Raw genomic sequence first — 22,311 nt, 5'->3', positions numbered from 1 at the left:
TCAGGTGTACAATATGGTGATTCAAGACTTACTTCCGCACCATCACAAGTACACTCAGTCCTTAATCCCTGTCACCTTTCCTGACTTTGACGTTGTACTTTCTCTAATTATTCCTCACAGGGTTGCCCTGTAGTTCATCTATATCAGAACTGAAACTTCAATGTTGCCCCAAAGCTACACTGAAGTCAACTTATGCACTCTAAAATTTCATGTAAGGGGAATTCAAGGTCACGGAGGGTTGACTGTTTAATGAATATTCTGATGTGAGCACACGGTAGTACACAGTAGAGGGAAAATACACATGTTTTGATCCTTTATGCAGTTACGAAAAGCAATATATGACAAAGAGCATGAGTTTCTGGTGAAATGTAGTGCAGATGAACTCAAAGATATATCCTGGCAGATTCCAGTGGGTACCCCAAGATGGTTTAGAACTCAGTAATGGGAAGGAAAAAACTGATCATCTTTCAGTAGAAAACATCTCTCAGTGATAAGAAAGTCTTTATCAGTCATTATAGGGGATCTATTGTAGTGGCTTTGCACAGTACCCCTCTTTTAAACAGATGTGGCCTAGAAATGGTTAGATGTATTGTTGTCTGGCTTGAAATTCATGCCCTTCAATCTTTTATATTTTTGGAAATGTTTATAATGTTTTTGCAACAGATTTTATTCTATCTTAATAATTTCTTTTTTTTTTTTTTTTTGAAAGTAGGCTCCACACACAGAGTAGAGCCCAATGTACGGCTTGAACTCACAACCCTGAGATCATGATCTGAGCTGAGATCAAGAGTGGGATTCTTAACCAGCTGAGCCACCCAGGCACCCTTCTACCTTAATAATTTCTAATTTCTTACTTATTCTGTAAGTGGTAAGCTCATATGAATATCATAATAACAGCACCAATCTTATGATGCTAATGTACACAATTTACCAACCTTCAGACAATGTATACACAATAATGAAATGCATATACTTCGGAAGGTACCCTGAGTACAATGAGTTCTGGTGACATCAGACTTTGGCCTTTGTTTTTCATTCTTTATATCCAAACCTACAATGTCTTACTCTAGCTCAAATGCATTAAAATTCCAATTCATCAGTATCCAGATTTTCTGATAATTATGTAATCACCTTTAAAAACTAATGGCTGCATACTGTAGGTTATTGGAAAACCAGATGCTTAAATAATTCCAGGAAACCTATTTCCTTCTTGAATGTTTTGAAATCTAACTAATACAAAGATATTCTTTAAATTGTTTTTATTTTGACCTTATCCTCAAAAAACAGATTAAAGAAGAAGTCACAGGATTTTATTTTTGACGCAAGGGAATACTCGAACATTAAAATGATAATAGCTTAAGAGCCAGAAATAACTCTATTTTCTACTATTTTTTTGGGTAAAGATGCCAAATTAAGTTGTCCAAGATATGAATAGATTAGAAGGTCAAATAAATAGACAAATCTGAGTTTGTTGTAAGCTGAGAGAAGATTTATTTTAAAATATGTGAATTCCTGCATAACACAGATAATATAAATATGCTTTTATTCCAAACACCATTTGTAAAAGGTCTAACTTTGGGACTGCTGATCCCATACATAAGAAGCCTTCTGAGGAAAGAAAGAGCTGGAGGCCATGTATTGGGTTTAGTGATTGAAGTCAACATAATCCAAAAATTTATGTATGGGAAGACAGAACAAATCTTTAAAACACAAAAGTCTTTGCTCAGATATTTTTTAAAAAGGAAAAAAAATACTGCCTTTTTTTCTTTTTCTTTCTTTCTTTCTTTCTTTCTTTCTTTCTTTCTTTCTTTCTTTCTTTCTTTCTTTTTACTTAAAATTTCATGCTTAGTTCAAGTCTTTAGCATACCCAACCAAATCTTAGACATAAAAAACCTTAGACAAATGTATGATGTGAGGAGCTGTTTGGTGAATCATTTGAGGATTTAAAGTAGGGAAATAAAATGATTAAATCTGCATTTTAGAAAAAATCAAGTATTCGCTGTCTGTCACACGCTTAAATAATTTGAGACTATGGTAGTTCCTAAATTACAACTTGTAGAATAACTTCAGCCTTATAGAATATTTCCTCAAACTGATTATCAAGTGAATTTCCCAATAAAACTTTCTGGCTGGACTGTCAATGAGTGAAGTTTCCTACTTGACAGTATATTTTCATTCATTCATTCATTCATTCATTCATTCATTTATTTTGAAGATCTAATTGGCTTTATTATGTGATTCACACATTGGGCTGTATCCCATCTAGCAAGTATTGGGGGGGGGCTCCCTCCTACTTCATGGTTTAAATAACTTACTTGACAATATTATTTGTTGAGTATATTACACACATATGATACATATAAATAAATTACATATAGAGTGGACATACTCCTAAATTTTTATCGATAGTGTATATAATCAAGGAAGGTTGAGGTAAAAAAAAAACTTCCAACAACAACACTGAAGAAAATTTCATGACATTAGACTGGAATTATTTCTTAATTAGGACATACAAAGTGGAAAACCATGAAAGAAAAGGTTGAGAAATAAATGAGATAAATTGTATCACATTACATTCAAAATTTCTTTTCCTTGAAAGATGCCTTAAGACAGTTTAATAGCAAGCCACAGAAAGAAAAAAGATAATTTCAACATATACAACCAACAAAGGGCATGTATCTACAATATCTATAGACCACTTGAGAGATAAATGGACAAGAGATTTAAAAAGGCACTTTCTATAAGTGGTTATTTACACAGTCACATGTACATCACTTGTCAAACATGCTCGACTCACTAATAAGGAAATGCAAACTACAAGTTCAGTGTGACACCTGTCTACAAAGTCACCAGAAATGACAAACACAACAATACCAAGTTTTGAAGATGTGTAGCAACCATAGCTCTCACACAGAGCTGGTGGGAAGTAAACTGGTAGAGCCACTCTGGGAAACTTGACTATCTATTAAAATTGAACCTGTGATCCAACAATTCATATCTAAGTATATACTGAATAGAAATGCATGCACATGTGCTCCAGTCATAGTACAAACTCAAATTCCCACCAATGTGAAAAATGGTTAAATACTCTATGGTATGGCCATATGGTGAAATGATCTGCAGCCAGGGACAAAAGTGATGCTATACAAAATATGGAGGACTCTCACACAAAGTTAAGCAAAAGGACCCAGAGACAGAACAGTACATTCTAACCGATTCAATGTATACGACATTCAAAAAACACATCTAATCCAGCATATTAAGATAGTAGAAAGTGTGGTTAACTTTGGGGAGCAAAGTAGGGGTAGTGGTCAGGAATCAATAAGAGGGCTTCTGTGGGCAGCCCCGGTGGCGCAGCGGTTTGGCGCCGCCTGCAGCCTGGGGTGTGATCCTGGAGGCCCGGGATCGAGTCCCACATCGGGCTCCCTGCGTGGAGCCTGCTTCTCCCTCTGCCTGTCTCTCTGCCTCTCTCTCTCTCTCTCTCTATGAATAAATAAATAAAATCTTTAAAAAAAAAAAAAAGAGGGCTTCTGAACATGCAGATGTTTTCCTTCTTCAGTGGGTGGTGGTTACACAGGTGTATTCATTTTGTAGTAACTCACTGAACTATAGATACGCTATACTTCATTAAAACATACGGAGACCAAAGGCTAACTTTAGCAACTTTAGTCTGAAGATAAATTTATTTTCTTAAACAATGGGCAAATTTTTCTTCTGACTTTTCAGAAAACCCTGATTAGAGGGAAAGAGAAAATTATTTTAGTATGATAGCTAAAATGTTCTCATTAAAAAAAAAATCATCATTATATGTGTTTTTAAAATTTTTGTAGAACTGGCATTGGAAACTTATAAGTCTTCAGAGAAACTAATTGGGAAGTAACAGGTGAATATGAATACTGGAGCAGTTCCTTTGATACGATCCAGAAACGAACAGATAAAGAGGAGAAAAAGAAAAGTCAAGTCGTATTTAAAGAACTGTTTAAGATACGTATGAAAACAACTCCTTCTGAACTCAACAACACTGCTTCACACTCCCTCCAAAGCAGAGAAGTTATCTAAATTACTTGTACTCAACTGTGTCAAGCTTAAGAGCCACTTCATACTGAGCTGAATTTTATTTTATTTTTTTATTTTTTATTTTTTTTATTTATGATAGTCATACAGAGAGAGAGAGAGAGAGGGGCAGAGACATAGGCAGAGGGAGAAGCAGGCTCCATGCACCGGGAGCCCGACGTGGGATTCGATCCCCGGTCTCCAGGATCGCGCCCCGGGCCAAAGGCAGGCGCCAAACCCCTGCGCCACCCAGGGATCCCTGAGCTGAATTTTATATGGGAGCTGGAAAGCCACAGACTTCAAAGCCACAATCTGGAGGATTTGTCCCTAATGGCATGTCAGGATTGCATACTAGAGCTATTTAAGAAAGAAGTCTTGGGCTCTATTTGCATACTTCTTTTCTTACCAGCAGCACATCAGCTGCCATTTGTGACTTACCCATTGGCATATAGGTTTGAACCAAGCTGGGCTGAGCCAAAGCAGCTCTGATTAGAAATGGAAGGCTTCAAAGACGTTACAAGGCTGGGGCCTTCATGTGGGTTTATGTAACTGTTGGGACATACAAGTTAAATATCTCTGTCCTAAAGAAAAATTTTTTATACTGAAGTATCAAAATTGTCATAAGAAAAAAAAGATAAGCAATTGAGTTAGAACAAAATCCAATCCACAGTGTCAGGACCAGTACTCTCTGCTCAAAAGAACCTTAGCATAAAAGTTCAGAAATAACAATGCTTGATAAACTGGAAAAAAAATGACAAATGCAAATTCGATGATGTTGAGTATTTTCTTAGACATAAAATTATAAAGTACTTATGTGTGCCAGACACGATTAAAATTGCTTTATATATATTAACACATTTAATCCTCAAGCAACCTATGAGATAAGGCATGAGACCCAGAAATGTTAAGTACTTGTGCAAAGTCACATGAATTATATCTGAACCCAAGTAATCGGATTGTAATTTCCATGCTCATACTGGAAGAGATTGGTTGATTCTAGCTAAAATGTACACCCATATAAAATATGGGGCATAGTAGCATTTATTATAGTCATCCATTCAACAAGTATTTATTTATGATGGGCCAGGCACTATTCTAGGTGCTTGGAAGGTAACATATAAAACTAAAGCTCCCTGCTCTTGCAGAGTATGCATGCATTCCAGGGGAGGCTAACAGACAATAAACAAGTAAAGTATGTAATTTATCTAATAAAATATATAGCTTGTCTGAAGCTATAGGGCATGGGGTATGCTAAAAATATGGTGAATTATTAGTTCCTAAGGTAGACAGGGAAGTCTTGCTGAAAAGGTGACATCTGACTAAACATTTGACAGAAATAAAAGAATAAACCACAGGATTATCTGGGAGAACATTCTAGACAAAGAAATAAGCAAGTACAAAGTCCCTGAGAAGCAAGGATGTATGGTATTTTTAAGAAATGACAAGGAGACATTATGACTGGAACACAGAAAGCAAGAGGGAAATTAACAGATGACTGGTTAAGAGAGGTAGTAGTGGGATACATTATAAAAGGCCACTGTTAGGATCTTGGCAACCGTTTTAAGATGGGAAGCCATTTGAGAGATTTGTGCAGAAAACCAAAAAGCAAAGTATTTTGCGTTTTAAGGGCTCTATAAGAATCCTTGGAGTTTTTTTTACATGAACACAACAGGCTAACAGTAACAAACAAAAATAGATGGTAATAAATGAAGTAAACATGTTTGAAGGGGCAGGGTCCCTATTGACAGTAAGAACGAAGTTAGAAGCGGCTAAATTTTCACTGGCACTGGAGTTGGAAAATGGGTCTGAATCAAAATCTGCTATGGATGCCAGGTTGACAGCAGAGGCTGAAGTAATGGGAATGCAGAGTCAGCAGCACCAGAGTAATGTAATGAATTCCTCAAAGAAATATTCCCAGGGAAAGACCGAGAACGTCATTTGGACAGCTTTACTAACTAACAGACACTCTTAGTCAGGCATTTGAAAGACTGCCTGTTCTAAAAACAAACAAAAAAGTACTGGTTTAGCACTGAAAGGAAAACCATTTCAATTTCCTAACAGTCATTAAAATAAGAAAACAGGAAAATACTTCGCATATAAATTCTCAGGGTAGTAATAATCTAATGCATATGGCTTTGAAGATGGGTAAAACTGTTACTTTAATACACTAAGATGGATGAATAAGGAATGACACAGATTGCTTAGGCAAACATAGTTGAAATGAAGTAAAATTCAGTGTTCAATGGATAAACTATTGAAGTATCCAGTAATGATGCATTTAAATAGGGCAATTTGGCTGGAACTGTACTCATATGTAAATAATTTAAACACACATTGAGCTATGAACTAGCTAAAAAATATTATGAGTTCTAAAAACATACCCAATAGGATAATTTTGTCTTTAAGGTTAAAGAGAGTTGATTTTAAAAGGGTCTCAGGTTCCCTTTTGTGAAGCGATCCCTTAAAGTATAAATGGTTGGTGGAACACAGGAAGCCGCTGACGTGGAACCTTGGGGGGTGCCAGAGGAGAAGGGGCAACAGCTCTACTAACCAGCCACTCAAAAAGAGTCCAGGTCATGCAGTCTCTGTGGGGTCTGAGACTTCTTAATTTGCTACAAAATCCTCACTCTATCTATCCAAATGTCTACACCCTACCAATGAACTTGAATCTTGAAGGTACTATTTGTAAGGCGACAAAGACATCAATCATTTGTGTGATGTAATTTCAGATTGGTGCTTTTTATACCCGCTTCACTGTTTATTTTTCTCCAATTGTGAAATGTGCCAGAACCTACTTATCTTTTTTTTTTAAACAAAAAACACTGATACAATTAAGAAGAGTGTGGGTTAATAAGAAACAGCTCATCATTCAGAAACATAGATTAAAGGGCAATAGTAAATACTTAATTCCCTAGAGGGGTCTCTCTGGTCCTTCAAGACTGAGAATTATAAAAGCTGTAATTCCCTATGGCTGCTAATTGTGGGACTGCTGCTTACCTGCTGAGTGTCAGTCTGAATTGGTTGCCCAGATAGCTACAAAGCTGTCACATATGTATTTCAGGTATTTGATTTTCCTATTAAATTCCTAGGGCTAGATTCACTGTTTCTTGGCTCTCATCTCTTCATTTTTGCCATTTTTTTGGAGATACTTTCAGAGGTTTTTGCATGTCTGAGTTAACTATTTGCATTCACATTTCATGGATAGATTGGCTGGGTATATACACTTCTAGTTTCAAAACCAGTCTTGTATAGAGCCATAATGACCTTTCCTTGTTGTGCCCTAGAATTCAGGGTTGCTGGTGACTTTAGCAGTCTAATTCATGTTCTTTTGTTGGTAACCTATTTTTTCCCTTTTTTAGAATCTCTTAAGATTTTCTTTACCTTTACTGGATTGAAACTCTAAGAGTATGTATTTATATGGGAATATTGTATTCATTTATTCTGCTTGATATATGCTTAGCCCTTCCACCTGAAGATTAAAATAGTTTTCTTCAGGTCTTGAGATTTTTAAAAAATTATTATTTCCTTAACTTCCTATATGTAGTGCACATATATTATTTATGCACATTATCTTTGAATCCTTCTGTGTTTTATTTCACACATCATGTTCTTAAAAAAATCAAAATATAACACAGTATGTTAGAAAGTGATAGACTGTAAAGTAGAAGGTCTCTGACATGTTTGAGGAACAGTAAGGTTGGTAAGGCTGAAGTGAACTGAGTGAGGGAGAGAGAAGAGTGGAAAATATGAGAGGGGAAACCTTGAGGGCACCATACCATTTAGGATTTTGTAGGCTAAAACAGACTTCTCAATTTTTCTCAATTTGAGTGAAGTGGTAAATCTTTTCAGGGTAAAAAGCATGGTTAAATCATGCATTTCCTCTTTGTTAGTATTTTTAAAATAGAGTTAATGTTCCAGTTATAAAAATTATGATTTATTTTTAATTTATTTCTATCAGAAGCCCAGAAATTTTGAAAAAGAACAATACCACAGCATACTTTTATTCCAATTTGTAGTGATGCCCCCCAAAAAATTGTATGCAAGATTTGTAAGCTGAAGCACTCTTAGAAAAAAAGTTTTTTTTTTAAGATTTATTTATTTGAGAGAGAGCAAGAGAGATCACAGAGGGAAAAGTAGAAGCAGACTCCCTGCTGAGCACAAAGCCCAAGATGGGACTTGATCCCAGGACCCTGAGATCATGATCTGAGCTGAAGGTAGATGCTTAACTGATTGAGCCACACAAGCAACCTCTTTTCTTCTTTCTTTCTTTCTTTCTTTCTTTCTTTCTTTCTTTCTTTCTTTCTTTCTTTCTTTCTTTCTCTTTCTTTCTTTCTTTCTTTCTTTCTTTCTTTCTTTCTTTCTTTCTTCTTTCTTTCTTTTCTTTTCTTTCTTTCTCTTTCTTTCTTTCTTTCTTTCTATTTTTAAGAGAGAGAGAGAGAGAGACAGTTTGCACGCCTGTGTCCTTTGTGGAGCCCAATGCAGGGCTCGATCTTAAGAACCTGAGATCATGACCTAAGCTGACACCAAGAGCCTGATGCTTAATGACTGAGCCACTCAGGCACCCCAGAAAACATTTCAATCAAGTTAAGTAGTTATCACCTTTAATCTGCTTTTTATTATATGGTCAAATTATTATTTAGCAAAGTTCAGTTGGTATATATATATATATATTTTAAATGCAATAAGTACATACTGCATTTCTTCCAAGCCGACACTTCTTAAATCTTCTGCCTGATTTACACTAATGCTATCAATTCCTACTGAGAAGAGTAAGGCTAACAGAATCCTTTGTTAAGGTGAAATGACTGCAAAGCTAAGGGGTCAGAATATAATGTCATTGGTGTTTCAAACAATTTTCCTAGTTGTAATCCAAGTGAACTTAATACGACTAAAAATGATTTGGTCTAGTATGTGATAACCTTCTGTTCTGAATAAATTCATTTTATCTGGAAATCAATATAGCTCATGCACACAAACGAGGTCTGAAAATAATAATACCCCAGAGCTCCAACAGGATGCCATATCCTTGAAGTTTTTAGACCAATATGAAAGGCTCCTTCCTGGGAGAAATGATGCTTCTGAGCAAGATATTTCTTAAAATACTATTTCCAGAATGGCTTGCAACCACCATAATAAAACATCATCAGGAAATTGTCAGCCCAATTGTTCACCACATTGGTAACATAGAAAAAAATTCCCAAATTTCCTGGAGGACAGTAATTAACAGAACAGTTTTACGATTAATAGGCTTAAAGGCAGGAGTTTCAGTGAATCTAGACCAAGCAACTTTTATATCTTTGATGACTGTCCTGACCACTTTTAACTGGTTTAATGTAATTTTAAAATGTTTCCTTAAATGGCACATCTGTTAACAGAAACCAGCTTAAACTCCCATTAAGTTTTATTCCACAAACCTCAAGGTTCTGCTCTGAGAACCTCATAAGTATCCACCATGCTGTAACAGGATTAGTCGTGTATTTCAACGTTAATCTAATGGTTGTTTTAAAAAAATTTTAAATGTGTTTGCTCTCCAGGAGTTCATAGTTAAGCAAGCAATATCAATTCTGCTTGGTATAAAAACCCATTTCTACTGGCAATGATATGAAAACCCAAACCCATAACCCTTATATGGGTGGGACAAACCCCCAGGGAATGGGCTCATCAAAGCACAGAACCAAGAGTATGATGGAGACTGAGCTTTGACAAGGTACCACTGGGTAAGACTCAAATCAGTAATCATTTCTGTCATTTTCAAATATGGATCTGTTTAATGCCTTCACTAGTTTGGACTAACCATTTGGACGATCCCAAACTGTTCTGAAACCTTTGCATTTAGCTGTCCAAGGTTTTGTTTTTGGTTTTGTTTCAAGCTTGAAGTAATTCAAGGCATCCTGTAGCAACATACTGCATCAACAAGTTGATTTTTAAAAAATAAATGTCTTCCACTGAAGAGATCAATGTTCTTAACTATTATCTCTTTAATTAAAGAAAAGTGCATGTGGGTGGCTCAGTCAGGTGTCTGTCTTTCGCTCAGGTGATGATCCTGGAGTCCTGGGATCAAGCCTCACGTTAGGCTCCCTGCTCATCCCTGCTCAACGGAGAGTCTGCTGCTTCTTTCTCTCCCTCTGCCCTTCCTCTCCCTCAGCTCATGCTCTCTATCTCACTCTATCTCAAATAAATAAAATCATAAAAAAAAGAGATGTGCTGTACAACATAGCACCTAACTACACCTGATGATACTGTATCAAAATCTGTTAAGAGCACAGATCTCATGTTAGTTGTTCTTGCCATGGTCGTAATAATAGTAATAATAATAATAGTAATAATAATAATATTACCATTCAGCAAGCAATGAAGAAAAAAATAATAAACCTGAAGGTAGTGAGGCTGCTCAGCCACATGGCCTCCTTATGCAAAGCTAATAAGCAGAGGACTATGCTCTTTGACGGGAACTTTCAAATAAACACAACTTAGAAAACCTGGACAATGGAAAAATTAAACTGTACTTAGAATACATAGTAGAAAACTGACAGAGTGAATCTTTAGGATATGAGAGAAAAGAACAAAAACTGGATAAAACCTAATAAAGTATATATTCGATGGACTGAGCCAGAAAAAGGGAGTAAAGCATTCTTGAATTTATTTACGGTCTCACGTACCTAACTAGTGTTTAAGTTGGGCTCAACGATATTTTAAATAAACATGTTTCAAATTACTTTTCATTTCAAATAATTAAAAATCTTAAATAACCCAGGCTATGTTACTTCATGTACAAATATATCTTTTCATTGCCAAATAACTGTGCATGTATTCTGGTTCACAAACAAACCCACACTAGATTATATATTGTCATATTCTGTTCCCCAGCTGTTTCATATATGAATCGTTTGTCTCCCTATTAGATGATAAACTTCTTTGAAGCAAACCAGACTGCCTTCTCCTTTTGTATTTGTTCCTGCTAACATACCGCTGGACTATGGAACCACTCAGTAAGTGCTTGTAGAATTGAACATATCCTTCATCATTGTCATCTCTGTTCTCTGAAGTACAGTTGAATAGATTTAATGCCTTGGTGCTGTCAGCTTTTATACTTTGTCCTGCTTCCGTGACCACCATGGTAGAACAGGGCAAATTCAATCTTTACATTTATTCAATGTTGCTCCTGCCAGCATTATCAACAAGGATAATCAATGCCAATTCAAGTGGTGAGTTTTATTACATACGAGTACCTGTCACCTAAAGACAATCCAAAACACCTATAGTAGACTTTGTCATTATTCATTTGCAGCTGACTCAAAACAAATGATCAATCCTATATATAAATTCACTGCCTGCCTCCATAAATGGGAATTTAAAAAATAGTTAAGAAGGGAAATAATAAAAATCACTATTTTTAAAGTAGAAAAGTTGAAAATGTTCTCTGTGTACCAGCATGTTTATGCCCAAATGTGAAGGTAATGTGAACTGACCGTACTGCCTATAGACAGATATTTATTTTACACTTTTACAGAGAGATAAAATAATCAACCTTAATCCTATCATAAGCAGGGAGTCAAAATCAAAACCACAATTCTCACAGTAAGTTAATCTTCCAAAATAAGACCATGTCCCAGTGCTTATTCACTGACAGTGAATAAATTTTTCTTTCCAATGCAGAAAGATTAAACTGAACTATGAAGTAGTTAAAGCTTGTTTATAATCAGGGTTAAGTTATAACATGAAACTAATTGAAGAGATAGTCACAATGGTCCCAAAAGGTCCTATTTTAATAAGCTTGAGAGGAAAAGGATCAGAATCCAGGCTTAATTGTCATCTACAATCCTACAACTCATGACAAATCACAATTTATGCAGCCATGAAAACATCCATTTAAAGTCATAGCAGGATTATATCATCTCTTCAGATTTAATTGAAACTCTGAAGGCAAAAAAAAAAAAAAGCAGTAGACTATTAATGGTTCTTTGACAAATCTATTTTATTACACCTTTTATCTAATTCTTTCAGTTGAAATAAGAAAAAAAATACTACTTATGAACATGATAAATGTGTTATTTCCTTAACTTTAATTACTTTGCCTAAATTAATTTGTATTAAAATTAACATCTAGTTTGAGTCATGCAAAATCAACAATAATGAATAAAACTGTACTTTATTTTTCCAGTTTTAAAACTCTGGCCCAGAATATAAATGATGTTAGCATCAAAATGGTGGTTTTATGGCTCACACTATACTAGATTTTATTTCTCCTAACCCACTTTTTAAAGGTGAATTCAATGTGTATTTTTAAATCAAGCCACTACAATGACTATGTAGCTGAAAAACTCCTATCTGTACCAATTTCCAATGGCAAAGTTGAGATTTTTTTCTCTAATTTAAGGAAAGCAGGAATGAAACCAAAATGAACACCTAAGAGTCAGTGACAGTAACCGTATTCACATTTATCGCCACGATGAAAAAAAAAAAATCCTTTTAGTCCTGATTCCTATAAAAGATTTTAAGCTCCATTGAAATGTAAGCATATGTGCATTATCCTGATGACATTTTATTCCCTCTCTTGCCTTGTTGACATTTATAACATGACCCAGTTCAGCTAAAATTACCACAGTGAAAAAGTAGCAGCATTGTGATAAGTGATTTTACCTAGACATGCTGTCTGGTTCCCACTGGTATACACATACTGACAACTGACATCCCTGGGTGAGGGAGACTAATTTCTTCTACTTGTCTTTTCATGATAAAAGGCATTGATAGTGACTTTTTAAAATTCTTTGCTTCCAAACTGAGAAACTGAAAAGTCGTGAATGCTTGGCATCATCAATCAAGTTGGAAAACTAAGCCCTGTAATAACACACAAGCAATAAATAAAATAAAATAAAATAAAATAAAATAAAATAAAATAAAATAAAATAAAATAAATTAAAAAAATAAAATAAAATCCCAAAGCCAGTACCTTGGGAAATGAAGGTAACAGGAATGAAACCGCCAAAGTAGGGGATCTTAGTATTTCTGGCCATGTTCCCTGCTCCCCACCGGTAACAGTGGACTGGTGCCGGGAGGCATCTGAGACAAAACATAAATGCAGTATTTCAAGGACAGTACTCTTCAATGTTAAATTATCAGTAACTATGAATGGAATAAGAAGTCTCTGCAGGTAGCACCAGATTACAGCTGTAAAATCAAGGAGTCTTTCAAAGATACTGTGAGAGATAGAAAAAGGAAAGTAGAAGAGTACCTCCAATGGACTGATGGATTAGAGAGAGGACGGATAATCATAACTAATGTACCACAAAGTCATTAAAATTAGTGGTGGGAATAATAATGTCTGCTCAAAGAAACCCAGGCCCTGTTGACTGAAAATTGAAGCTCTATCAAGGAGGGAACTAGGGAAGGAGGATCAGAGCCCTCAAATAAGGAGAAATAAAGAGAAAAGAATTTCTGTCCTGGCCTGAGTCCAGTACTTAAGTGATGATACTTCCTAAATGATTGATTCTAACTTGTGCCAAGGAGAGTGAAGCTGGAGTGCTGATAGAGACGGGCCCTGCTTACCACCCTTGTGAACCAGGAATGCAAGAGAGTAAGAGAGTCAGGCAGAGTTTATAGTATAGGTACATTCACCAACACCTTGGGCCTGGGGCACAGAAATCTTGAGAATTTGTGCAAAATGAAGGTGCAGTTATACGAAGTCTACCAATGAGTGCTTGATGTTTTTAAACTGTCAAAATCAGCAATGTGCCTATATGAAAAACTCCTTATACTGTATTAGGGGTTAAATAAATCATAACTGCAATTTTATGAATAAATATGTAATTTCAGTGTGGTTGAAGTCACGCTAGGTGGGATTTGGAGGTACCTGGGACACCTGCTGTGGGATGGTAAGAGATAGCAGGAACATCCACTAGTGTGTGTATGACCTGACTGGCACAGGAGTACACACTTACGGGTACCTGGCTTGAGGCAAGAAAGGGTAAGGCTAGACCTATACAAAGGTGGTCCAGAGACAAAAGTTGTTTTTAGGAAGAATTCTGTGAGACCCGGAACCCAGCACAGCTGCGATGATTAAAGTGAACCCAATGCCATTTTGGATGCTCCGACATTCACATCTGGAAGAGCATCAAGAGACAGCATTGCTAATGAGAAATGCTACCCAAGGCACACATTACAGATGTGGTGGTGAGGATCCTGTGAATGCATGACAAGACAAGAGTAGAGGAACAGGCGGAGCCTGTGTGCACTAGTGAAAGAGCACTGGAGACTATCAGAATAAACTGAGGTACACATCATAGGGAGGTGACAGGTAGGACATGAACCTGTATAACAGAGATATTACCATTAACATGACTGCACTGAAGCCTCAAAATGGTGTGTCTTGAGTCTGCGAAATATTCTATTCTGACAGATGTGATAAGGGAGAGGGAGTAATCTAGCAAAGGGTGGAGGTTAGGGGAAGAGCACATACTCTAGAGCAGACTTGTACTTCTATAATATTTAGAAAAAGAAGCTTCTCTCTAGTGACATTCTTTATTAATGGTCCTGTTGCGGGGGGTGGTGGTGGTGGTTTTCTTAACCACGATGAGGACAGCTACAACAAATGATATTTGCCTAGTGCCAGTGCCCATGAAAAACATTTTATTATTCATTAACTCACTGAATTCTCACAATGAAGTTAGGAGGAAGGTACTGCTATGATTGCACTTCACATGAATAATGGAACTGAGTTTATGATTTATCCAAGGTTCCATGGAAGGTTAAGTGATGGCAGCAGTTTAGGGACATTTTGGCAAGACCTCTGCTCCAGAAGCATTCTGTTTGGCAGCTTCACTGAGAGTGCACAGAGTGGAAACCTGAAAGTATCATTAGCCAAAGCCAGAAGCAGGGACAGGGCCATAGCAATGAACCATGTCCTCAGTCTCCACCTTGAGGCTAACCAAGAGAGGAGTAGAGCTCAAGTATTCTAAGTCAGGCTGTGTGGGACTTAAAGACTATGCTCCCCATATTCTGTCCATATTAAGGAAAGTCATAGCTCCTCAAATTAAGGGAAGAAGATGAATTTCCTCCGGTTCAAGGGGCTTGGAGGAATGAAGAGGGCTTTAGTCTTCTCAGGCTGATCTCCAGGTTCTCCTCAAACCTTAGGAACTCAGCATTTCTCAGTTCACCAATGGGAATATGGATCCCACAACTTGAATTCTCCCCACAACCTAGCCACTGTCTGTATTCCACTCCAGGCCCAACCACCACTGGGCTTCTAAAAAGTGCAAGCTGGAAAATATTTACCACCTGAATTATAAAAACTCTCTGTATGGACTCTATAGGAAACAGACTATGATAAATTTTTCAAAATAAGCAATAAATAATAAACATACATGATACAAAATATCACAAATGAGAAAGCCAAATATGAAATGGTCATGTTAGTTTATGTACAATCATTTAAAAATGCTAAATCTTTAAGCAAGACATAATTTCAGTTGATAAGTAGTCTGGAACATCAGCACTTAAATTTTTAAGACACATTTACAGTCTAATGATACATACTGAATGCTATATTTAATAGTGGCAAAATAAATTTATGGCCAAATTTTAAATGCAAGTTTAGATAAAATCAATTACATTTTACAGGTCCTTTTTTCTCCCTATAGACTCTCTAGCTTAAGCTGAATTACTTGTCCAAAAAACTCTTAGCTTTCATTCAAGGAGTTGGTAAAAAATGAATGCTTATTATGGATCAGACAGTGCATTTGGGATCTTTTACTTTAATGAAATGTATATTTTAAAAAGATGAAAATAGAAGAAAACAGGCAAAAGAATGGCAAGCTGTAATAATAGGTGAAAAAGAAATTAACAATAGATGAGATGGACATGGTGCTGGTGACGTACCTCCCTAAGGACATACATTTAAGTTAAGAAAGTCAGAGAAGGAGTTAGCTATGTGCAAAACTGGAAGAAGAGTTCCAGGCAGATGAATAAGAATGGCAAATAAACTGCAGCAGAACAATACTATCCTGTGAAGAACTACAAGGACATGAGTGTTACTCTGGTCAATGAATGAGGTCAGGTGGGAGAGTGAGAGAGTTGGGCCCAATGGACAAGGTTTCACAAGCCACAGAAAAGAGTCTGGATGTTCTGCTAAATACAATGGAGAGTTACCAAAAAAGTGTTCTAAGCAAGGAGTATTGTGCTCCAAATAACATTTTTAGGTGGTCAACTTTAAACTGTATAAAAATGGATTAGAGAGGCTCCAGTGGGAATCAGGAAAGTCAAAGGACAATGAGACTTTGGAACAGGTGGCAAGAGATTATAAGAGGGGAAAGTAGATTCAAGATACAATTTTTTAAAAGATTTATTTATTTATTTTAGAGAAAGAGCACACGTGAGTTGGGGGGAGGAGCAGACAGAGAGGGAGAGAGAAGCCTCAAGCAGATTCCATTGACGCAGGTCTTGATGCCAGGATGAGTAAGTTAAATTTATGGTCATGACTGAAGTTGTCATACAAAATGTCAAAGACAACAATGATAACATACAAAGATTAATACAAACAAACTACATATATATGCTGTAGTCACTTCTACTCATCAATGGGCGGGTAGTTCTGGAATGTGAAATAAGGTCAGAAAGAAAAACTGAAAGCAAACACAACTGAAAATAAGTAAAATGTTTGTATTCTCAGGCAACATGACCTTGTATGTAGAAAACCAGAGAAATCTGCTCCTTCCAAAAACCACTGGAACTAAGAAATGCATTGAGGAAAGTCATGGCTTACAAGACCATAGTAAAAGTTAACTGTATCTCTATATACTATCAACAACTCAAAAGTGAAATTGAGAAAATAATTCTACTCATAAGAGCTTTTAAAAAAAATTAAACTCTTAGGAATTTAGCAACAAAAAACAATCTTTTCACCAAAAGCTATCAAGCTGATCTTTATAGAATTTATATACAGAAATGCAATGAATGTAAAGTAGGCAAAATAATTTTAAGAAAGGAAAGTAGAAGGACTTTTATAACTCAGTTTCAAAAACTTGGTATAAAGCTACAGTAATCAAGATGATGTGGTATTGGTCTAAAGATGGACATTTATATCAATGCAGCAGAATAGTCTGGAAATAAACCTTTCCATTTATGATAAATTGATTTCAGACAAAGGTACCACCAGGGAATTATATGAAGGAAAGAACAGACCACATGGCTATCTAATTGTCCCAGCACCCCTAACTGAAAGACTCTCCTTTCTTCTATAAAACTATAAAACTTCTGGAAGAAAATATAGGAGAAAATTATTTTGATCTTGGGCTAGGCCAAGATTTCCTACATATATCACCAAAAGTATAATGAAAAAAATTTGATTAATTGGAACACAAAATTAAAAAGTTTTGCTCTAAAATATTACTCATATTTAAGGAAATTCAAATTGAAAACCACAGTAAGATACCAGTATACATCTAACAGAATGGCTATAATCCTGAAGGCTGCCATTATCAATCATTACTGAGGAAGAAAAACTGAAAACTTCTTACTTGGCTGGTGGAAATGTACAATAGTATAGCCACTTTAGAAGAGTCCGGCAATTTCTTAAAAAGTTAAACATAAACTTACCATATATGAGCCACCAACTCTACTCCTAGGTATTAGCATAAGAGAAATGAAAGCATACATGTATCCCTACAAAGACTTGCATATGAATGTTACAGAGGCATTATTCATAACAGTTCTAAATTGGAAAAAATCCAAATGTCCATCCAACTGTGGAATGGCTAAACAAAATATATTTATACAATGAAATACTATTAAACAATAAAATGTAATCACCAATATATTCCACAACATCAAGGAACCTCAAAAACATGATGTTAAGTGAAAGAATTCATTGTAATACTTCATCCATTTTAGGCCTAGATTTTATCACAAAACCATGGAACTATAAGACATTCAGCAGGCATTAAAACAAAAATAAAATTTAGTACTCATTCAATGAACAAATATTTATAAAGCATAAGTGACAGATCAGGAAATGGCTTGGCATTGGAGATACAATGATGAGTAAAAACAGAGGTGGTTCCTACCTACATCCTTCTAATTCTACTGAAAAGCAAGTTCCCTTCCAAAGTCCTCCTGTAGATTAAGGATTTATTTGAGCAGCAAGATTTATGGACTATTTCTCAATGAAAAAGTATTAGTTCAATTTGTAAGAAAAAAAACAGGTTGAGTTAAACTTCCAAATTCAAGTTTCCTTAGAGGACTTGGACTAAAGAACCAAAAAGAACATCATTAAGTGAAGAGACCTGGAGATGGAGGCTCAAAATGCTTTGTTCTTTTCAACAGCAAAAAAAAAAAAAAAAAAAGGATTAATAGTAAAACCATTTCCAAAGACTTATAATGGTGCTTCTAACACATGCTTTCTTTAAAAAAAAAAGGTACAATGAGCTCAGCTCTTAGAAACATAAAAATGCTTGAAGCAATTAGGCAAGGAGTACAACTGGAATACCTTCATTCTTAAGGCTACATTGAGTGCTTCATTTTAATCAGATGATTTCAAATGCTGCCTTTTGAATCACTCCAGTCTGGCTTTACCTTCTATCAGTTTGCATGCCAGTGATCACAAACTTCTTTAAGAGTTCCCAACAATACATCATAGTCTCTTCAGGGTTTTTGAACATGCTATTCTTACTGCCTATAATATTCTCTCCAAACCCCTTCTCTCTCTCTGGCTCTGATTGAACCTTACAGTTTCAGCTCATGTCTCAGTTTAGATCTTTCCTGACATTCCCCGGTCTAGGTTAAGGATTCCTAGACTGTGCTCTGAAGGTACCACGAACTTTTCCTTCCTAGAACTCCTAAAATATCTAATTATAAATGAAATATCTGATTCAACAATATGTTTGTAAATATGTTCCCAGAGCCTAGGAAAGTCTCCAGCATCTAGTTTGGAACTCAATAAAGATTTGTTCGATAAATGGCATTCAGGTAAAATATGGATAAGCATACTCATTATTTCTTGTTTCACATATTATTTTGTATTTTTCGCTGGTATATAAATTTAACTTATTTTGTACTCATTACTGAATCAATAGAAATATACTGACATTTCCAAAGTATTTCCTAGATTTCATTTCCTCCTGTTTTTTTAAACCACATCATTTAATATAGACTGTATCTGATTCCTATAAAGACTTGCAATGTGTAATTTATAAGTGGACAGCAAAAACACAGTGAAAGAGGTCAACTTGAAAGGAATAACAGACACAAAGCTAAATAACACAAAACACTATTAAATATTTTACAGTCTAATTTAGAGCAATTTACAGATACCAATCAACTAAAATAACTAATGTAAAAAAAAAGTCTAAATGTTGTGTTCTTTTGAATTCGAATTTCTTTTGTGAACAAAGGTCAGAATGAATAACTGAGATCATTTTTTCTAAGGTTATCTTTCTGTTCAACCTCACATTTCAGAATGGAACATTAAATTTGCTCATAAAGCACTATGTCAACTTTATGGCTACAAGGAGACACTCTCTTACTTTTAACAGCATATTCCCATTTAACTAGATGAATCAATGAGTCCATTAAAAATCTTTTGGAATATAAGAGTTCGATAGTCTAACAGATACATGAGCCATAATTATTAACCAAAATAATTCTAACCTGTATTACAGGTTTCCATGTTTTTACCAACAGAAATTTCAGGATAAGTAAATTTCCAAATTAAACTACTAAAATTTCATTCCAATAGTCAAAACTAACTTTTCTTAAGATCCACATAAACTATTTTTTTCTACTTGGGAAACATTTTCATGAAAATAGAACAACAGGCTTAAATTGAACTTAATTATCCCTAGACAGTCAGACATCACAATTTCTTCTTAATTGTACTCTGTGTCTTCCCCCAACTCTTTAATACCCCAGGGAGAATTAACAAGTTTTCCTCCCTTGATCACACATCTATTTGGAACATATTCACACACTTATCAATGCTGGCTGATGCACCAGGCATCCCTATGCCCATATGCTCACCGAAGGACATACCACATATCAAAGGACTCAGTACAGTACATCTTCTCACGAACCTGCTGTGCAGATTTGTTTTTGTTTTTGTTTTCTGGTTGAACTGTCTGTCCTCTCATCTATCTCTTTATCTATCTAGTTATTTTTGCTCTGGTAAGAAAAAAAATCTCAGAAAATAAAGGACTCCAAAAATCTACCCTGATTTTCTTCCTGACTTACAACCCATTTAAACAAAGAAGAGTGGCTAGAACTAAAATGTAACATTGGAAACAACCAGCAGGACCACCTTAAACATAGTTTACTAAATCGAAAGAACAAAAACAATTTTTAGTTAAAAAAAAATTTATAAAAAACAGAAACTCTCCTCTAACTTTCAGAAAGTGATGATACAACTTTCAATCTATACATAGCCCATGATCAAGAGATGTGAGTATCTATACTTTTTCCAAGTTCAACACCAGTAATTAGTATTGTAAATCTAAGGAGTCTTTCTCATTGCATTACTAGGTGATCTTGAAAACACAGGCTTCTATCAGGAGTATGTGACTGACTAGCTATGTAAACAGAGTAACTATCACCATAAATATCCTCAGCAGTAAGATGAAGGGACTGGTATTTCTTTAAGAAAACAAAAACAAAAACAAGACCCTTTACAGATTCCCATGGGACAAGAGGTATAATCATTACTTGTTGCTTAAAACAGTAATGACCAATATACCACAAATTCAAAAACCTAATTGTTCAGTTGGTGATTTAGATGAGTTATGAAATAATTGCGTACATCTGAAAATCTGAAATAACAGATGTACGCTATTCTATTTTTTCAGTGTTGAGATAATGTTTGGTTAAATAGAGGTCAAAGGATCCTTAGCAATAACTCTATTTGTCTTTCTCCCACCACAGGCCAAGGCTCAGAAACTCTGATCCACACAAATATGTTCCTGTTATCCCCTTACATTCCCAGAGTTTATTAATCTATGTTGCCTACCTCTTCCAGGCAAAAACAGAATGGAATTAAAGAATCACAAGACAGAGATAAATATGGTCAACTCTTAGTTACCCACTAGGACATTCTCTCGTGCCCCAAAGTTCCCTTGCTTCCTGACTGAATACCCTGTAACACACAGAAGCCTTCACTCCTGAAGAACATGAATGGAGGAGAGTCTGTTTGAGAAACTCAATACCTGGATTTGTTATCTGAGACTGTAATACTTGATAATGCTGTGTAAGTAATTATAGATGACTCTGGGTGCACTGTTATATCTTATTATCTAATCCCTGCCCCTTTTATGAGGTCTCTTTACTGCTTAAGAACCAATAATAGCTCCCAAATTCCAGTCAGAGGAAGCTTCAGCTTTGATGCTTGGCTTCCAAAGATAGCATAATCTGAGCTCTGGCTACACATTCAAACAAATTGCATATAACCTTAGGACCAAAACTTGACAAAGACAGTATCAACATGGAAAACTAGCGCCCAATTTCCTTAATACAGGAAAAAAAAAAAGCACTAAACAATCATCAAAATATTATCAAACCCACTGGGATATTAAAAAACAAAATATAATGCCAGAATCAAGAAGCATTTATCCAAGAATAACATGATGGTTCAACAATAGAAAAATAATCAATATAATTCATTATTTCATAAAATAAAAAGCCAATAACACATGATACAAAATCCTAATATTACGTGGATAAGATGCTAAAAGGACTTGGTATATTTAGTTGCTATTTATTTATTTTCCTATGGCTGCTGTAACAAATCATCACAAATTTGATAGCCTGAACAACAGAAATGTATTCACTCACAAAGTCTGCAGACAGTTGCACTGGGCCAAATCCTTAGTGTCAGCAGGACTGTACTCTCTGGGAATCTACTTCAGCATTTCTTGACTTGTGGCCATGTCTTTAGGGATCCCATCAACTTGTCCTATGTAGGTCTGTCAAATTCCCATTGTCTCTCATAAGGACATTTGTGATTATGTTTAGAGCTTACCCAGATACTCTAGAATATTCTCTCCATCTCAAGATCCTTAACTTCATCAAATCCGAAAAGATACTTTTCCTTATAATATGTACAAGGTCCAGGGATTAGTACCTGATATTTTGAGGGACCCATTATTCTACCTACTACACTTTTCCTTTAAAAAAAAGTTTTATTCTCAGTATTAGTTTACTAGAGCTGCCATGCAAAATGCCACACAGTGGGTGGCTTACACAACAGAAATTTATTTTGTCACAGTTCTGGAAGAAGTTCAA

The 22,311-nt window shown here is 35.6% G+C and overlaps 1 protein-coding gene across 4 annotated transcripts in view; it reads right to left on the bottom strand.

Moving 5' to 3' along the window:
- The window catches only part of COMMD10 (COMM domain containing 10), a 182,432-nt gene that overhangs the window by 46,274 nt on the left and 113,847 nt on the right, over positions 1-22,311 (bottom strand). Inside the window, exon 6 of one of the 4 annotated variants that reach the window (XR_012037696.1) lies at positions 13,004-13,113. The exons of the other annotated variants lie outside the window; for them this stretch is intronic. The gene's annotated coding sequence lies outside the window, so the exon portion shown is untranslated. The remainder of the gene's footprint in view (positions 1-13,003; positions 13,114-22,311) is intronic. 4 annotated transcript variants of the gene reach the window in all.

Source organism: Canis lupus, chromosome 10 (genome assembly GCF_048164855.1).
Source record: "Canis lupus baileyi chromosome 10, mCanLup2.hap1, whole genome shotgun sequence".
Classification (NCBI taxonomy): Eukaryota; Metazoa; Chordata; class Mammalia; order Carnivora; family Canidae; genus Canis; species Canis lupus.
This window is presented reverse-complemented; position numbering and strand designations above follow the sequence as displayed.